Source organism: Euprymna scolopes, chromosome 35 (assembly GCF_053919585.1).
Source record: "Euprymna scolopes isolate OS-2025 chromosome 35, ASM5391958v1, whole genome shotgun sequence".
NCBI lineage: Eukaryota > Metazoa > Mollusca > Cephalopoda > Sepiida > Sepiolidae > Euprymna > Euprymna scolopes.
In genome coordinates this window covers 43,181,824-43,201,196 of record NC_136516.1, presented here as the reverse complement: position 1 = coordinate 43,201,196, position 19,373 = coordinate 43,181,824, and the positions used below count along the sequence as shown (strand labels likewise).

The 19,373-nt window shown below is 36.4% G+C and overlaps 1 protein-coding gene across 3 annotated transcripts in view; it reads right to left on the bottom strand.

Moving 5' to 3' along the window:
- The window catches only part of LOC145259843 (coiled-coil domain-containing protein 154-like), a 335,063-nt gene that overhangs the window by 260,885 nt on the left and 54,805 nt on the right, over positions 1-19,373 (bottom strand). The window contains exon 1 of one of the 3 annotated variants that reach the window (XM_080117679.1): positions 15,112-15,246. The exons of 1 other annotated variant lie outside the window; for it this stretch is intronic. The gene's annotated coding sequence lies outside the window, so the exon portion shown is untranslated. Of the gene's footprint in view, positions 1-15,111; positions 15,247-19,373 lie in introns of those variants that run through there. One more of the 3 variants, XM_080117678.1, reaches the window with a different exon arrangement.

The window sequence follows — 19,373 nt, the reverse complement described above, 5'->3', positions numbered from 1 at the left end:
TTCAAGCGGGTTTTATTTTTTAGTGGTTAGAGGTGATTTTCTTGAAACCGAAGCAAATCGTCTTAATGTGCAATCGGAATGTAATTGGAATGTCATATCTGACTGGAAGTGGAAAGAAATGCTACTGGGTCAGACAGGTGTGAAATCAATACGTTGGATCAGATGAGCGAATTCGATCTGCTTGACTGATTTCATCTTAATCACTGTAAATGTCGTCATGAACCAATAGTGAGCTTTCACATACAGGATAGAACGATAAAATAGTCGCACTAAAAAAGACAACATGATTCCATTTCTGTTTGATGAAAACCGATTTTCTTTTTCATTTTATTCAATTTTCACCCCAAACAATGCACAGTGCCACTTTGGTGTAGGGAGCTACTATTGGAGACATAAGTTGCAGGGATACTATGTAGCAACTTGAGCAGCAAGATGTCTGTTCACATTACACTTGAACTTCTGCATGTCAATACAGTTGGTGAAGCAGGAAACTGGAAGGGAATTCCAAAGTCTAGCAGTTCTGGGGAAGAAACTATTAGAGTAAAAGGCTTTCTTACATCTAGAGATCTTTACTGTGTAGGGGTGGGACTTTGCTGCTTGTCGGTTTTGTCAGAGGTATTTACGTCGAGGGGGTACAAGGGCTAGTAGTTCGTTGGAGCATCCGCTATTAAAATACTTGTAAAACAGTCAGAGGAATGCAACATTTCATTGATGGGACAGAGGTTGAAGCTTAGATGACAGTTCAGGACCTATCAGGTTGGTGACTCTCTTTTGAACCCTATCCAGAAGTAAGAGACTAGTAGGAAATGCACCAGCTCAAATTTGACATCAATACTCCATACATGGGCAAATGGTGACCTTGTAGAGGTACAGGATACTTTCAGGCGTAATTAACTTTGTAGCACGGTAGAGAGAGCCCACCTTCTTTTCAATAGCCTTAGCAATGCTCTTGGTGTATCTGTTCCAATTCATGTTCCCTGTGAACGTTAAGCCAAGGAGTTTGACTTCCAGGTAATGTATCTTTAGCCATAGCTGTTGGTGGTTGAGAAGGTTTCTTGTAATTATTGAAGGAAACAAGCTTAGTCTTGGCAGTATTGAATGTGACTATTCATTTTTATCCCCATTCCACTACAGTTGGAGGTCTTCCTCTAGTGTTTCTGCCATTGCCTTAGTGTTCATTCGGTACAAACCCCAAGAGCAATATTGGCTTTCTATCATGTCTGAAAGTGACGCAATATTCAATGAGCAAGATTGGAGATGCACTGCCATACAACTCATGCTCTCTACTGACCCAAGTTATGACAACAGGACCATTGCCAGTACCTTCAAAATGCAAATCCAGACGGTTCAACACTTGAATGCACAGCTCAACAAAGTTTCCAGCCACAGTTATGATCTTTGATGTGGTTTCAAATGAGGGCCACATCATGCCATGTCTTCGAAGTTGGCTTGAAAGTGTACCGGGATGTGCTGAAGAGTGTGCTGATTCCCTGGTGCAATCAGGCCTTGGGTGGGGCAGCAGGACTTGGCACCAGCCCACAAGTCCAAAGAGACTCAGGCTTGGCTTCAGAAGGAGTGCTACAACTTTATAACCTTCTCTCACTGGCCCTTTCCTCCCTCGACCTGAACCCGCTGGACTACTTTGTTTGGTCGAGAACATCACCAACATGACCTACCATAACACCAAAGTCAGCCCGACTGTTGCCATCCGCCGAGTATTCGCCGAGCTCCTGCCGACGCTTGTGGAAAAGGCATGCTCCCAGTTCCGGACCTGTATCAAAGTGGTGATTAAGGTTGAATACGGCTACATTGAATAGATGTTAGTTCTACTACATAATCAAGTTAGCTGAATTGAATTTTTTCAATAAAAGTTTTAAAATAAAGTTGTAGTTTTCTTTATGGCGACAATTTTATCGTTCCACCTTGTACAAGTACGTGCTTCAGTACAATGCTATAGAAAGTAATGTAGAGGTTCTGGATGTTGACTTCATCCTTATTGAAGATGCAAGACTTCCTGGAAAAGGCAAAAATCATGTGGGCTATGGTGGGGGTGGGGAGCGAAAAGGTTCAGTGACCATGTTGGTCCTACCAGATTAGGCCGTTCGAAGATACTGGCTTCCTGACCTAAAATGCAACAAACATTGATGCTATTGTTATTTTCTCCTTTCTCTTCACAAAACTCAATCATGTTCTGTAAAACCAAAAACAAAAACCACGATTTTCCCATACAAAACCAAATTAAACACCATGAATAAATATTTGAAGATACAAAGAACCTGAAGCATAAAATCTTTTATCAAAATGAATGAATGCAGCATTAAATAACCCGAAAAGGGTTGATATGCCATAAAACAGAATAATGAAACCTAACATCATGAAAAAATATTGCAGCAAAAACTATATGGTCCCCTGACTAATACGTTGAATTTTAGGAGAAAGATAAAAATTAGCCCTAAAAGGTCTGTTTTTTTCACCCCTAAAACACCCTGGGGGTCAAGTCCCAGAATTTTCCCAGGGTCAAATATTACGTTTCCATATGTATATCCATGTGGTCTTGCTTTTAGGTAATTTTCAGCAAAATCTAATGGTTGGAAAAGATTATATGTCCTGAAAAGTGCTATTTTTGAGCATTTTGACCCCTTTACCCCCTGAAGACACAACCAGAATTTTCCCATGGTCAAATATTACGTTTCCAGATGTATGTCCATGTGATCTTGCTTTTGAGTAATTTTCAGCAAAATCTAATGGTCAGAAAATATTCTATGTCCTGAAAAGTGCTATTTTTGAGCATTTTGACCCCTTTGCCCCATGGGGACACAACCACAATTTTCCCATAGTCAAATATTACGTTTCCAGATGTATGTCCATGTGATCTTGCTTTTGAGTAATTTTCAGCAAAATCTAATGGTCAGAAAATATTCTATGTCCTGAAAAGTGCTATTTTTGACCATTTTGACCCCCTTGTGATGCAAACAGAATTTTTATAAAAAATCTGAGAATGTTACATTTCCTCCCTTGGGTAGTTGAAACTTCATGAAAAATTTCAGAAAAATGTAATGAGTAGTTATTGAGAATTTTAGGAATGAATAGACGAGGGTAAATTCTAAATCCAACTAAATCGATGAACCAAAAATGTTACCAAAATTACTGGATTCGACATTAAATAACTCAAGAAAGGCTGATATGCAGTTGAACAAAACAACCAAACCAAACATCATGAATAAATATTTGAAGATATAAAGAACTTGAAGTATACAACCTTTTCTCAAAATTACTGAATTTGGCATTAAACTACCTGAAAAGGGTGGATGTGTCATAAAACCAAACAATCAAACCAAACACCATGAATAAATATATTTAAAGATATAAAGAATTTGAAGCAAAAACACTTTTTCCAAATTGACCAGATTCAGCATTAAAGGGTTGATATGCCGTAAAACAAAACAAGTAAAAAATATAAAGACAAAATCCAAAATTAGTAACGTTTTGCTTGTCATACCCTCCTTTCTTTCTTTAACTATGAGTTAAATAATAATAATATAATGAGTTGAATAGGAGTTAAATAATAATATTATTACTGGCGATATTTCCTTCTTGTTAATAATAGACGGTTCTTTCTTTTCTTTTCTCATTATCTTTTTTTTTTCAAAGGAATCACCACTTATCAAGGCACGGAGACCATTCGAGGATAAGGGTTAATGGATATACATTAGCCAATGAGATTATAACGTAGTAAACATAAGAAGTGGAAATTTTGTAAATTGGATCACTTAGGGGGACAGTTCATCGAGAATTTGTTTATGTTGGACTTGAAGACAATCAAATTGTAGTTAGCTGGAAAGCAGGCAAACAGAAGAGAGTTCCATGGGTGTGCAGTTCTAACAAAGAAGTTTTGTTCATGGAATCTATGTTTCGGTTTAGGCACAGATAAAGAGTGCAGGAAATTACTGATTGTGGTTTTGGCCAGATGAGTGTTTTTTGTGAAAGTTTGGCGAGGGGGGGGACCATAGATTGAAGCTCAGACGAGCACTTGCTATGAAAATAACGATAAAGCAGAGACAGGCTTGCAGCATCTCTTCTGTGGGAAAGGGGTTGCAGGGAAGAGAAAAGGGCATCCCCCAATAAGCTATGAAGTCTATTTTGAACTCTGTCAGGACAGGATGAGCTGCTTCTAATGACTCCTGCCCAGATGTGGCAACAGTACTCCATCATTGGCCATAATTGGCTTTTATATAGGTAGAGAATTGCATCAGCAGTGAGATATCTACAGCTGTTAATAAAAAGACAGTGGCATCAAATATTAGGTCAAGAAGAAAGTTCTTGCAGAATTTAAAATTTTGATTTCAAATGATGTATTTCCAAATAAGTTTTCAATATAATACCTTTACTTTATATATCATTTTAAAGAGTGTTTTTCGCTCTATCTCATTGTTTAAATTACAATCGTTTTAAAACAATTATGTCTTCATTTTAGAACGTTGAATAAAAAATGGAAAAAAAGTAAATTTGCACAATTTTCTAATTTCAATTAAAGCTAGGCCAAAATGCTGTTGAAACAGCTCGTGATATCAACAAAGCATTTGGCTCAGGGACCACTACTGAACGTACAGCACAATGGTGGTTTTAGAAATTTCGTGGCAGTGACGAGAGTCTTGAAGATGATGAATGTAATCGTCAGCCATTGGATGTTGACAACGATCACTGAAGAGCCTTAATGAAAGCCAATCCACGCACAACTGTTTAAGAACTTGCTTCTGAATTAGACGTAATGTACAGGAAGATTTCCAACCACTTCAGTGCAACCTCTTTCCCACAGAAGAGACGTAGTGAGCCTATCTTTGCTCTATCGTTATTTCCATGGCAAGTGCTCGTCTGAGCTCCATTCTCTGGTCCCCCCTCGCCAATCTTTTTCAAAAAACACCCGACTAGCTGAAACCACCGTCAATAATTTCCCCCACTCCTTATCTGTGCCTAAATCAAAACGTAGATTCCATGAACAAAGCTTCTTTCTTAGAACTTCACGCCTGTGGAACTCTGTTCCGCTTGCCTGTTTCCCTCCCGACTTCAACCTGGATGTCTTCAAGTCCAACACAAACAAACTCCTGATGAACCGCCCCCTTAAGTAATGACACTTTATCAATTCTCCAATACTATTACTACACTATCCCATTGATTACTTTACACACAATAACCCTTGTCCCCGAGTGGCCCTTGAGCCTTGATAAGTGGTGAACTCCATATAAAAAAAAAAAAAACTTTATAAATGGGTGCCTGACGAATTCAACAACAACCAAAAGAAACGCTGTTATGCAACAAGAGCGACGCGTTTCTCGACTGGGTTGTGACTTGTGATGAAAAGTGGGTTCTTCACGACAACAGGTGACACTCAGTTCAGTGGTTAGATACCGATGACGCTCCACAACACTTCCTAAAGCCAGAGTTGCACTAAAAGGTCATGCTGACTGTTTGGTGATCTGCGAGCGGTCTCATCCATTATAATTTTTTTAATGTAGGCGAAACCATTACGTCAGAGACATACTGTCAACAAATGGATGAAATGCTTCGAAAACTTTGACAACAACACCCAGTATTAGTCAACAGGAAAGTCCAATTCTTCTCAACGACATTGTCCAACCTCACGTTGCTAAACCGACCCCACAGAAGTTGAACAAATTGGTCTACAAAACTCTGTCTCATCCGCCCTACTCTCTAGACTTCTCACCTTCCGACTATCACTTTTTTAATCATCTCAACAACTTTCTGCATGAGAAATGCTTCAAAAACCTAAGCAATATCAAAAACGCCTTCAGCGACTTTATTGTGTTCTAGTACGCAGGATTTTTTATTTCTGGCACAAATACATTTGTTTTGCATTGTCAAAAATGTTGAATCTGATGGTGCTTATTTTGATCAATATATGTTTGTTTGAGCTAGGTATGCTCATCTGAATTTAAAAGTTAAAATCCGCAAGAACTTTCTTGCCAACCTGATAAGATGAATGGACAGGTGATAGGAAAGCCAGAGAATCCATTGCATTCTCGTTTTTTTTTTTTAAATATTTCTTCGATAAATTTTGGAGATTGTATTCAAGTATGAAACTGCATGACAATTGGAATTTAAAAACTGGCCAGTTCCATTTTACATGAAAAAACAAGAACAGAGGTCAGTCCCCAGATTGTATATCTCCATCTGTCAACGTAAGGATGAGACAAAGTTTTATCTCAGCCTTCTGCATATTACTTGATTCCTATTACTTTCAACTGTTAATATACAGAAAGGGACAGAATGAATTTGATGTATGTGTTTAACAAACAAAAGCGTAGATGACGTATAAAATAAGACGTGGGGATGGGGGTGCGAGTAAGCAAGATACAAGTTAATTACAAATTACGGTTAATTAGAACTATTACAATAGGAAGTTTTTAAAAACATAACTCGATCTAAAAATTGAGGAATATTTTAGCATGTATTTTGTGTGATTAAAATATATATTAAAAAAGGCCCTCGGAAAAAAAAAAAAAAACTTTGATTAACTCAGCCTTAGTCTAATACAAGATTGATATGGAAACGTTTTTAAAGTGTCAGTTCGAATCCCTAATCACTTGGCTCCCCACGAGGTTATTTTTTAATGTGAGAAAAATCCAGCTTTCCTCTAAAGTGGCACTCTGGATTCAGACAAAAATTTACCTTACCTCAGTCTAAAAAGATCTTTCCTTCAATGACCGAGGACAAAATAGATGCAATTTAGTATCAGGAGAGATGCAATTTTGCTTCTAACCAAAGACTGAGGAGTTTGCGGTTAATTTGGTATCGTTTAATTTTAAACCACTCGAAAAATATTTTTGGACCGCACCCCTATTCTACCACGGAACCGACATCTTCTTTGATTTTGTTAACGTTCAAATAAAAAAAAATAATTGATTAATGCTGATCATCACCAACATCAATAATACCATCATCATCATCATGAATAATATATCATCATTCTCATCACCATATCATCATCATCATCATCATGAATAATATATCATCATTCTCATCATCATATCATCATCATCATCATCATGATCATAACCTCCTGCATATCATCATCATAAACATTCTCATGTCATCATTATGTAATAATTATCTCCTCATCCTCTTTATCATAATCATTTCCTCATCATCACCCCTACATCATACGCCCTCATCATCATCATCAGCAGCAGCATCATTATCATCATGAACGTCATACCATCATCATTTTATTATCATCCTTATTACCAGTATCATAATGTATATCGTATCGTACCAGCTTCATCGCATCATCATCATCATTAACATCATTATCTCCTACACATCATCATCATTATCATCATAAATATAATATCATCATCTCCTAATTATCAGCTTCTCCCCCATCACCATCACAATCATCATAAACATTATCATGTCATCGTTATGTAATCATCATCCCACTCCTCCGTCGTCATCGTCATCATCATCATCATCACTGACTGCTGCTGATTGTCTTGTTCCATTTACCTGCTTTTTAGAACTAGTTTAACTACTCTTTACAGGTGGCAACAAATACAGGTGGAAACAACAGCTTTTAGATCAGCTGATTGCTAAAAATAAAAACAAAATTAAAATAAATATATATATATCAGAAAAAAAAACGAGAAAAAAAATGCCAAAGTCATTCATTGGTAACCGAATAAGAAAAGAAAAAGAAAAAACAGAATAATTTTTCTGAGCAAATCCTCCGGTACAAAATACGTAGGAAAAAGCCAGTTTGGAGACGGGAGTGATTGTATAAAAATATAAAAGAAATAGCATAATATCATAGACTGGTCAAAATAGCCGCATATATATATATATATATATATATATATAAAGATTCAGCCACTCTGATGAGTCATGGACGACGAAACACGTGTCAGTGGATAATTATATTTTAAAAATAATACATATATATATATATATATATATATATATATATACATGCAGGGTGTCCACAAAGTCTGGCTGCATAATCTACACGATGCCCACAAAGTCTGGCTACATAATGTAGCCAGACTTTGTGGACACCCTGTATATATACATATATATTTCTGTGGAAATATATTTTATTTCCTTATAATATATACCAATCCTTATTTAAGAAGCTCAATGTAATTATAGAGCAACATAGTGAATGAATGACAAAAGTCTATATTTCAAAGTTCATTATTTTTGGATTTTAATCATGTCAAAACACACTTTATTTCCTTTTGACAGATTGATTCTTGCTATTTCTTCTGATGAGTTAAGAGCAAAATAGATTCACTAGTTCATATAATAATTAAGTGATTGATTTTGTGCTACGAAACAGATACTGTCAAGAATTGTAAATGTAAATTGAATTAAAGGAATAAATTATAAGATGGTCAATATCATGAACTTTGGAATATAGACTTGTCATTTATTCTCTATATAGGTTAAAAGTATAGTTCTAAAATAGTGATTTCAAGGTTATGAAGTTTTTTTGAAGCATGAAAATATGTTATTTTTTGTATTTAATATTTATTGTTTTATATTTCAAACTTTTCAACGTATTAGCATTTATTACAAACGGCAAATATCTATCTATATATCTATAAAAGTGAACGTGTCTGTGTGTTTGTGTGTTTGTGTATATTTCCCTACACAATAACTCTGTTAATTTTCAGTCTACAGACTCGAAATTTGATATACAGGGTACTGAGATTTGGGAAAATCTTTGTAATCCGTTTTCGGCCAGAAATTTGGCTGTTAAGGGGTTAAAGTTCAACGATTTGACCTTTGAGAACTCTACCAAACTCCTCCGCCAATTTTGGGTATAAACATTTGAAATTTTATATATCGGTTCCTTGGTAATGCATCTAACTTAATAACTTGATTTGAGCCTAAAACAATAAATGTTAAGGGGTCATAATAGGGGTCAAAGTTTTAAAAAATTTGACCTCCGCGGTCTCTACCAAATTACTCAGACAATTTATGGTCTAAACATTTGAAATTATACATAAAGGGTATTCAGAGATCGGGCAAGATTTTAATCGCATTGGGTCGAAAATTTGAGCTACCAATATATAAATGTATGCATGTATGTTTGCATGGCTGCCTAAAACTTTCGACAGAGGCGGCGGATTTTCACAAGATCAGTATCGTTTTGAAGCTCGACCCTTTAGACGACAAATACCGAAAAATTGGCTAAAAACATTAATTTCTTCACCCTCAACTAGGCACTTTTCAACAGGGAGGGGTCGCTTTTTTCGCCGATATTTATAAAAGTCATCCCCTCTTTTCGATTGTCTAGCCTTAATTTACACATTCGTCACTTCTGGTTTGGCAGTGGTCGTAACAGCAAAGACGTCACGTTTTTCCCGTTCTTTTCCTCCTTCTCGGTACGGATTCGAGCCTGCCTTCCTACTACCACTTTTTTTTTTTTTTTTTTTTTTGCTCAACACACACCTCCAAACACCCGGTCCACACCGGGCTGAAATGCTAGTATATCTATAAAAGTGAACGTGGCTGTCTGTCTGTCTGTGTGTCTGTGTACATTTCCCCATGCAATAACTCTGTTACTAGAAGAGAGGAAGACGACTATACTACTTATGCAAGTATAGCGAACAAGCATTGCCACGATTTTAAACTGGAGGAATTATCATCAGATGATTTTAAATGTTTAATATTTGTGCATGGGCTGGTCTTAAATAAAGACGCTGAAATCAGGCGTCGTGTTTTAAATAAACTCGAAAACAAACCGAATTTAAAACTACAAAACTTAGCGGAAGACTGTGAACGGTTTATTGCGTTGAAACAAGACAGTCGTGACATAGAAGAAAGCAGAGTGTCGCATATTTAAAAAATCCATCAAAAGAAAAATTCGACTTCAAAAAATAACCAGAGAAAGGAACAGGGAAAAGATCCACCTGGACCATGTTGGAGGTGTGGAAATAAACATTGGTACAATGAGTGTCCCTACAAATTCAAACAATGTGACAATTGCCACCAGAAAGGGCATAAAGCATCGCATTGTCGAAAAAAATCTGGCAGAAAGAAGACATCAATTAAACTTATGAAAATTGAACCTGAGGAACAAAATATCCGGAAATATGTACAGGTCAAAATGTTTAAAAAGAAAGTAAGGCTACAGCTTGATAGTGGGTCTGACATTTCCATTATTAATGTACAGACATGGAAGAGGCTTGGGAGACCCACTATGATTAAATCACATAAAATGGCGAGAAGCGTCAGTGGTGAAAAAATTACCTTCGAAGGAAAATTATTGACAAATATTTTTTTCCAGAACAGGGCCGAAAAAGCAAGAATTTTTGTCATGCGAAAATCAAACAACCTCTGTTTGAAAAGTTTAGACTATGGGATCTGCCTTTAAGCTCATTTTGCCAAAAGGTTGAGGATTCGAATGTGGAGCCAGAAAAACTTAAGAGGGAGTTAAAAGAGAATTTCCCAGACGTATTATCAGGCGGTTTGGGAAAGTGTACAAAAGCGGTAGCAAAATTTGACGTAAAAGTAAATGAACAGCCAGTGTTCAGGAAGAAAAGAAATGTTCCATACGCCGTTATAGAACAGATAGACAGTGAATTAGAAAAACTCAAAAACATGGGTGTCATCGGAAAAATTGATCACAATAAGTAGGCTGCACCAACGGTTTACATCAAAAAGAAGAGTAAGGAGATTCGAGTTTGCACCGACTTCGCGACAAGCTTAAACAGGGCATTACAAGATCACCATTATCCTCTTCCGAGCCCTGAAGAGATATTTGCGAAACTGAGTGGAGGGAAATATTTTTCTAAAATCGACCTCAGTGACGCGTACTTACAAGTTCCAGTCGATGAAGAGTGTTCAAAGCTGCTATGTATTGATACCCATAAGGGATTGTACAAGTTTAACAGACTTCCTTTTGGGGTCAAAGTCGCCTCTGCGATTTTTTAGCAAATTATGGACATTATGTTAAATGGGTTGGATTTCGCAGTAGGGTACCTGGACGATGTATTAATGTAAACCAAGCATTCAAAAGGATCCAGGATTATGGATTTAAAGTAAAACAGGAAAAATGTACCTTTTTCATGGGAGAAAATAAAATACTTGGGGCACATCATTAATAAACATGGCAGAAGGCCGAATCCAGATAGATCGAGTGCAATAAAGAATATGCCTGCTCCAAAAAATATTGCGTCTTTACAAAGTTTCTTAGGTTTGGCAAATTACTACAATGTATTTGTGCCAAATATACATAAACTAAGGTCGCCTTTAAATGAACTGTTAAGGAAAGACCAAAAATGGGTCTGGACGCAAGAGTGCGAAAAGCATTTTGGGAAATTAAAGAGACTTTAACGTCTGACTTGTTTCTGGCACATTATAATCCCAAGCGTGAAATTATAGTTGCAAGCGATGCCAGCTCCTATGGCATAGGAGCATGCATTTTACACAAAACAGATGATGGAAAAGTGAAACCCAGAGCACATTCATCCCGATCACTTTTGCCAGCTGAAAAGAAATACTCACAAATTGAAAAAGAGGTGCTAAGCATTATATTTGCGGTAAAGAAATTTGATTGTTTCCTGTACGGTAGGCAATTTCTGTTACAAACCGACCACAAACCATTATTAATGATTTTCGGATAGAAAAAGAGACTACCACAACATACGGCGAATAGACTCCAAAGATGGGGTACCATACTTCTGAATTACAATTTTCAAATGGAGTATGTACCATCTAAAAAATTTGGTCATGCAGACGGGTTATCGAGGTTAATACCTAAGCAAACAGAACCATTGGAGGATGTGGTAATAGCAGCCATTCAAATGGAAGTTGAAGTAAAAAATACGTTAAGTGACGCAATAAGAGAACTTCCAGTAACGCTTGATGAGATTAAGAGTAAGGCAGAGGTGGACGAATTTATTATACGCACGAAAGAAAGGATCAACAATAACGAACTGGATGAAGAAATTTATTCAATTTGCGATAACGTCTTGTTATATAGCGACAGGGTCGTAATTCCTGCAACAGTACAGAAAAGAATGCTCAAGGAATTCCATGTAGGACATCCAGGTATATCAAGAATGAAAAGCCTTATGTGCTCTTCCGTTTATTGGCCAAACATGGATAAGGATATAGAAGGAAAAATCAGAGAGTGTAGAGGATGCGCATTAGATATGACAGCTCCTCTGACTCATTCAGATCGTGGGCAATTCCGGACCGACCTTGGTCTAGGATTGATTTAGATTTTGCAGGGCCGCTAGATGGGTTCTACTATCTCATTGTTGTAGACAGCCTATCTAAATGGCCGGAAGTATTAAAATGTAAGAATCCCACATCCAAGGTAACTATCAACTTCCTGTATGAACTATTCGCTAAGTTTAGAGTAGTAGACTGCATTGTTACAGACAATGGAACGCAATTTAAATCTACCGAATTTAAACATTTTTGCGAGGATCATCTAATCGAGCATGTAACCATTCCACCATTACCACCCAAGAAGTAATGGACAAGCAGAGAAATTCGTTGACACATTTAAGAGAGCTCTGAAAAAAGCTAGTGGGTCGCTGACGGATAAGTCAATCCAACAGTTTTTACAAGTCTACAGAGTCACTTCAAATGCAAACATCGAAATGTCGAAGACATCTGCTGAGGTTATGTTATGACGCAAGGTTATATCGATTTTTCACAAGTTGTTACCAAACCAGGATAGGCCAAACCTCAAAAAAAAAAAAAAACGATAACAAAAAAAAAACGTATAAAGTTGGTGAAAGAGTCTTCTACAAGATTCACAAAAATAATAAGACTTTCTGGGAGTCCGGCATTGTTGAGAAACAAATAGGCAACATGCTCTACATGATTAAGAGACCAGACTTTGTGCACAAACGTTACACTAACCAAATTCGGAAAAGATACTCGAACAGTGAGGTGACCAGATCGCCCGAGGAGGACATCATGGACACAGTATTTGATATTTTTCAGGTACCCATACCAGAGACAGCTCCGGAGAACAGAAGATCAAACAGAAAACAGAAATCAACAGAATTGATTAGGGTGAACCCAAAACAAAAACGTTATTAATCCTAGACGGGATATTTTCAAAGGAGGGAGGTTATACCGGTCTTCCTTGAACAGAGGAATTTACACCAATTAGCACTATAAATAGCGCTAGTCATTCCAACACCGGTGAGAGAGATGCGACTGCACTTTAACTGCTAGCCGAGTGCCCAGCAGATATACACGCTTTCCTATCTTTGTACATTATTGTTAATACACTTGTTCCTTAACCGAACCTCGATTTGATTGTTCTTATTTTCATTGTTGTTCCACGACACAACAGTATGTATGTTTGCATGTCTGCCTAAAACTTTCGACAGAGGGGACGGATTTTTACAAGATCAGTATCGTTGTGAAGTTCGACTTTTCAGATGACAAATATCGAAAAATTGGCTAAAATCATTAATATCTTCACCTTCAACTGGGCACTTTTCTACGAGGTGGGGGGGGTCGTTTTTTTCGCCGATATTTTTTAGAGTTATCCTTTCTTTTCGATTGTCTAGCCTTAATTAAAATCTACATCACTTCCGGTTTGACGGTGGTCGTAATAGCAAAGACATCAGGTTTTTTCCCCGTTCTTTTCTTCTTTTGCGGTACGGGTTCAAGCCTGCCTTCATACTACCACTTTTTTTTTTTGCTCAAATACACCTCCAAAAACCCGGGCAACGCCGGGCACCCATGCTAGTACACACACACACACACACACACACACACACACACACACACACACATATATATATATATATATAATTGACTCTATAATGATAAATACGAAATCTGTGTACATTAACATATCATATTTAAGCATATTTTACGACTGGGCCGGGTAATGTCGGGCGCTTCTGCTAATATATATATATATATATATATATATATATATATATATATATATATATATACGTTTTGTAGACGGCCCCAAAAAAAAAAAAAACGGCCGTGTAGCCGAAACAATAATGTAACTTAACAGAAAGATACGGTAATAAAAGATAGAACGCATATTTGCTCTACAACAATATTGAGCACTTTCTTCAGTTTTTATTAATTACCATCTCCACTAACTAATATATATATATATATATATATATATATATATATATATATATATATATATATATATATATATATATATATATATATATATGAGAAGCCTTGACTGTCATTTGGGCGTTCAGGTTTCGAACCTGGCTAGCCGCACTGATGAGCTGTGAAATAGCGAAACAGTACTGCATGTGGATGGCTATATATATATATATATATATATATATATATATATATATATATATATATATACTCACATATTATTTCTTCTGCTGAAATCAGTAAGTTTTTTTTATTCTCAAATGCTTTTTTATTTTATGTAACCAATTTGGTATGTGGAACAGTGGTCGATTTGTATTAGTTAAGAACTGCGCATATAAGTGTGTGTGTGTGTGTGTGTGTGTCTGTGTGTGTGTATATATATATATATATATATATATATATATATATATATATATATATATTATCAGCTGATTATACCTGAATAACCGACTTACCCCCCCCCTCGCTTTCACTTCCCCTTCTCCTCATCTGATCAGCAGACAGAAGGAAGTAGTACACATTACACACTCCCTGACATTCTACCATCATCGTACCAACGCCCTTAGCCAGCTGGTGACCTCTGACACAACCGAAATACTTGAGGTGATTTATATTGCACTAGTAGAGCTACCCGGCGTTGATTGGTTAAAAAAGAAAGAAAGAAAGAAAGAAATTAGAAGAATATAAAAAGTTTGCGTAACATTTTTTGTTAAAACTGTGTTTAATATAAACTTTTATGGAATCTTGAAAAATGTCACACGGCACTACTTCAAAACACCTTTTTTTGGAGCATAAAGCCATTAAATTAAATGTTTTGTTACAACAACACAATAAAAGAAAGTTGATCCGTGTCCAGAATCCTCCACTCCATGAAAAACAAAAATATAAGAAAGCCAGTGCTTATTCAGAGTGGCACTTATTGCAGCAATTAAAAGTAAAGAAAATACAGAAACGTCTGCATGATGTACGTACCAGTCACGGAACGAAGATGAAATATTCCAAAAATCACGTAATTTGATCAAGTACTTTTTTTTATGCAAGAAAATCAAGTTTTACGACTATGCGAGTCGTAGTGTTTTCGTCCGCCATAATTAAATCCGATAAAATAAAAAGGGGGAGACAACTTAAATCGAGGTGAAAAACCAACCTTACGTTCAATGCAGTTTAGTAGTAAAATCGCTAAAAATCGTAAATTTTGATGTTTTTTAGTTTTAAATAAAACTATTTGATCGATTTACGTAATTTTTGGAATACGATATCTTCGTTCTCTATACATTATACAGAGTGACACTATGTATAATGTATAGAGAACGAAGATGTATACACTCGGTCAGAGTGTATACATCATAAAGAGTTTCGTGTATTTTCTTTCCTTTAAATTTCCGCCATAAATGTCAAAAGCACGAAAAGGTTTGTGCGATATATGTACCCGTAACGGATAGAAAATATCGTAGACTAAAACTCACGTAAATTGATCAAGTACTTTTATTTTTATATTAAAATTTTAAAAAATAATTTCCAAGCTAATTAGAGTTTTTCCAATGCACCCCTTTCTCATGTTAAGAATTTTTTTCTAAAGCACGCAAGTTTGAATTATTTAGAGTTATCTCCTTTTTTCTTCAACATTTTCAAGATGACATCGCGAAATCGTCCCTCTTAATTTGATTTTCTTATTTAAAAATAAAACTACTTGATCAATTTACGTGCTTTTTGGTGTACAATATTTTCTTTCCCGTCACAAGTACGTACATCGTACAGATATTTCGGTGCACAAGTTAAAATAGAATCGACAGATCGATTTTTTTTTTTAATATGTCATTTAAAACTAAAACAACAGTACTTATTTAAGTTTCATGTCGAAAATAATAATATATCCAAAAATTATGAAAATTGGTCGAGTAGAACGACTGCTATTGTGGTTTTTAGTGTATATATATATATATATAAATATATATATATATATATATATATATATATATATACATATATATATATATATATATATATATATATATATACATATATATATATATATACATATATATATACATATATATATACACACATATATATACACATATATATATACATATATATATATGATGATTGCAACGTCTTGTCAGACGAGTGCCACTCCCTCAGACATTTAAAATCCATGAGCCCAAATGTCTGAGGGAGTATCTATACAAATATGATGTTACAGAGTCTTAGCTTTGTATGACAGCTAAGTCTCTCTCTCGGTTCAAAATGTTGAGATCCAGCAACAAGCAAGAGCAAAATAGCCAGCGACAAATTAAACTGCAGACCAGCTTAATGCGGGTACAGGTCTTCCGCTTTATGGTTTTTTTAAATCAGAGATTTGCTTCTCCTAGAAAGGTTGCCTTCACCACGGCTTACGGGAGCCCTCTCTACCCCAATACACATATACACACACACACACAAATATACACGGTGCTAGTTGGCCGTTGACCCAGAAAAAGAGTTCATTCGCCCTTTGGAAGGTCTTGTTTTTAATCCTTCAGGGAGACTAGCCGCCCTCCTCACCAAACAAGTCTGGTGGGGGAACCAGTTTAGTCGCCGGTGACCCGACCATGAGGCAGGTAGTACTAGGTTACATGGTACCAGTAGCATATGACATGACCTGACCATAAAATATATATATATATATATATATATATATATATATATATATATATATATATATATATATATACATATATATATATATATACATATATATATACATATATATATATATACATATATATATATATACATATATATATACATATATATATATATACATATATATATATATACATATATATATATACATATACATATATATACATATACATATATATACATATATATATACATATACATATATATATACATATATATATATACATATATATATACATATGTATATATACATATATATATACATATATATATATATACATATATATATACATATATATACATATATATACATATGTATATATACATATATATATACATATATATACATATATATATACATATATATATACATATATATACATATATATATACATATATATATGATGATTGCAACGTCTTGTCAGACGAGAGCCACTCCCTCAGTCACTAACAGTCCATGTGCCCGAATATAACTTTTAAGCCCTGCCAGCGACTTGCACACTCTCAAGCAGACATGACACTGAAAACGCTCACTGATTTGTATGAGACTAACAGCAGCGGAACTTGTATTATCGTGGGCTTTCATGTGATTAACAAAACCTGCCTTAGACAACAGAGCCCGATCACACACCTTACAGATCCAGAGATCTCTATGGTTGGGCGGCAAGGTTTGGCATTTCCTACATGCTCTCTTAAGCTTCGCTCGGTCTATTTTGGCTGCTTCATAGTGTTCTGCACCCCTGTATATCAGTGTCCTCGACTGCTTGTGATCATACGCTAGGGACTCCCAACTGTGAACAGGAATATGAAAGCTCACCAGACTCTCCTTGATGCTATCACGAAAACGTTTTTGGGCTTGTGCTGGGGGTCTTTTTCCAATAAAGAGCTCACCATAGAAAAATTGTTTTGGGAGACGATAGTCTTCAAACCGGATGAGATGACCCGCCCAACGCAACTGGTTCTTAATAACAATGGTAGCAATACTGGTTGTTTTGGCCTTTTTTAAGACATATGTATCAGGGACAAAGCTATACCACTTTAAACAAAGAATGTGTCTAAGGCAGTGCTGATGGAACCTCTCAAGCAATTCTATATGTGACCGGTACAAGGTCCAAGTTTCAGATGCGCAGAGTAGGGATGGTACTACACATGCTTGATATACTGAAATTTTAGTTGTCAGAGTCAGATCACCGTCAGACCAGACTATCTTGTAACCTTCCAAAAGCATTAGATGCCTTGCTGATTCTCTGTCTTATTTCCGCATTAAGAGTGCCATCATTTGATAAGGCACTCCCAAGGTAGACAAAATTTTTTACGACTTCAAGGCGCTTTCCACAGACGAAGATATCAGGTTCCACATACAGATCATCGGGAGCGGGAGTGTACATGACTTTAGTTTTCTTAATGCTAACTGTCAGTCCGAAGCAGGTACAAGCATTTGTAAAGAGATCCATCACTAATTGCATATCTACTGGGGAGTGTGTTACCAGGTCAGCATCATCAGCATACAACAGTTCCCGAACAAGTCCATCACTAACAAGTGTTTTGGCTTGGAATCTTCTGAGGTTGAACACCTTTCCAGTCGTTCGGAATCTAATATAAACACCCATATCACAATCGTAGAAACCATACCAGAGCACAGCAGTCAAATAGAGCGAAAACAATGTTGGTGCAGCTATATCACCCTGCTTCACACCATTATCAATGGGGAATTCTTCCGAAAGCTGACCATTGAAGTTGACGTGACCTTTCATACTATGATGAAGTTGCTTGAACTTGTCTGTAAAAGCAGGTGTACAGTCAAATTTTTCCAGCACTTTCCAGAGTGCCTCACAGTTGACTGTGTCAAACACCTTGGTTAAGTCCACAAACACCTGGCAAAGAGGCATACGCTGTTCAATACATTTTTCCAAGAGCTGTCTAGCAGAAAACACCATATCCACAGTTCCTCGCCCACCTCTAAAACCAGACTGGGATTCCGGAAGGATATTAGGACATACATACTTTTCCAATCGGTTTAGCAAGAGCCATGCAAATACCTTTCCAACTGCACTCAGCAGCGAGATACCTCGATAATTTCCACAATCAGATCTTGTACCCTTTCCTTTGTACAACATAACCAAGATGGCATCTACCCAATCTTGGGCAACCGGGTCACCCTGCCATACTGACAGTATCAAAGAGTGGACCACACAATGTACATTGACACCACCATGTATCAGCAGCTCAACAGGGATGCCATCCAGCCCAGGGGCTTTGTTCGAGTTTATCTGTTTTATGCAGTCAACTGTTTCCACAAGAGTCGGTTCAACATCAAGTTCCGGACAAAAGGAACATTGAGGGATACTTTCTATTGCAGCAACATCAACATTGGATGGGTTATGAAAAAGATCATGAAAGTGTTCATGCCATCGATGCTTAATTTCATCTGAGGTTTTCAGCAAGGTTTTCCCGTCCTTCGCCAGGAGTGGTGTGGTTGAAGAGGATTTCGGACCATAAGCCTAATGAAGCAAAATGTAGAATGTCTTGACATCTCTATGATCGTAGGC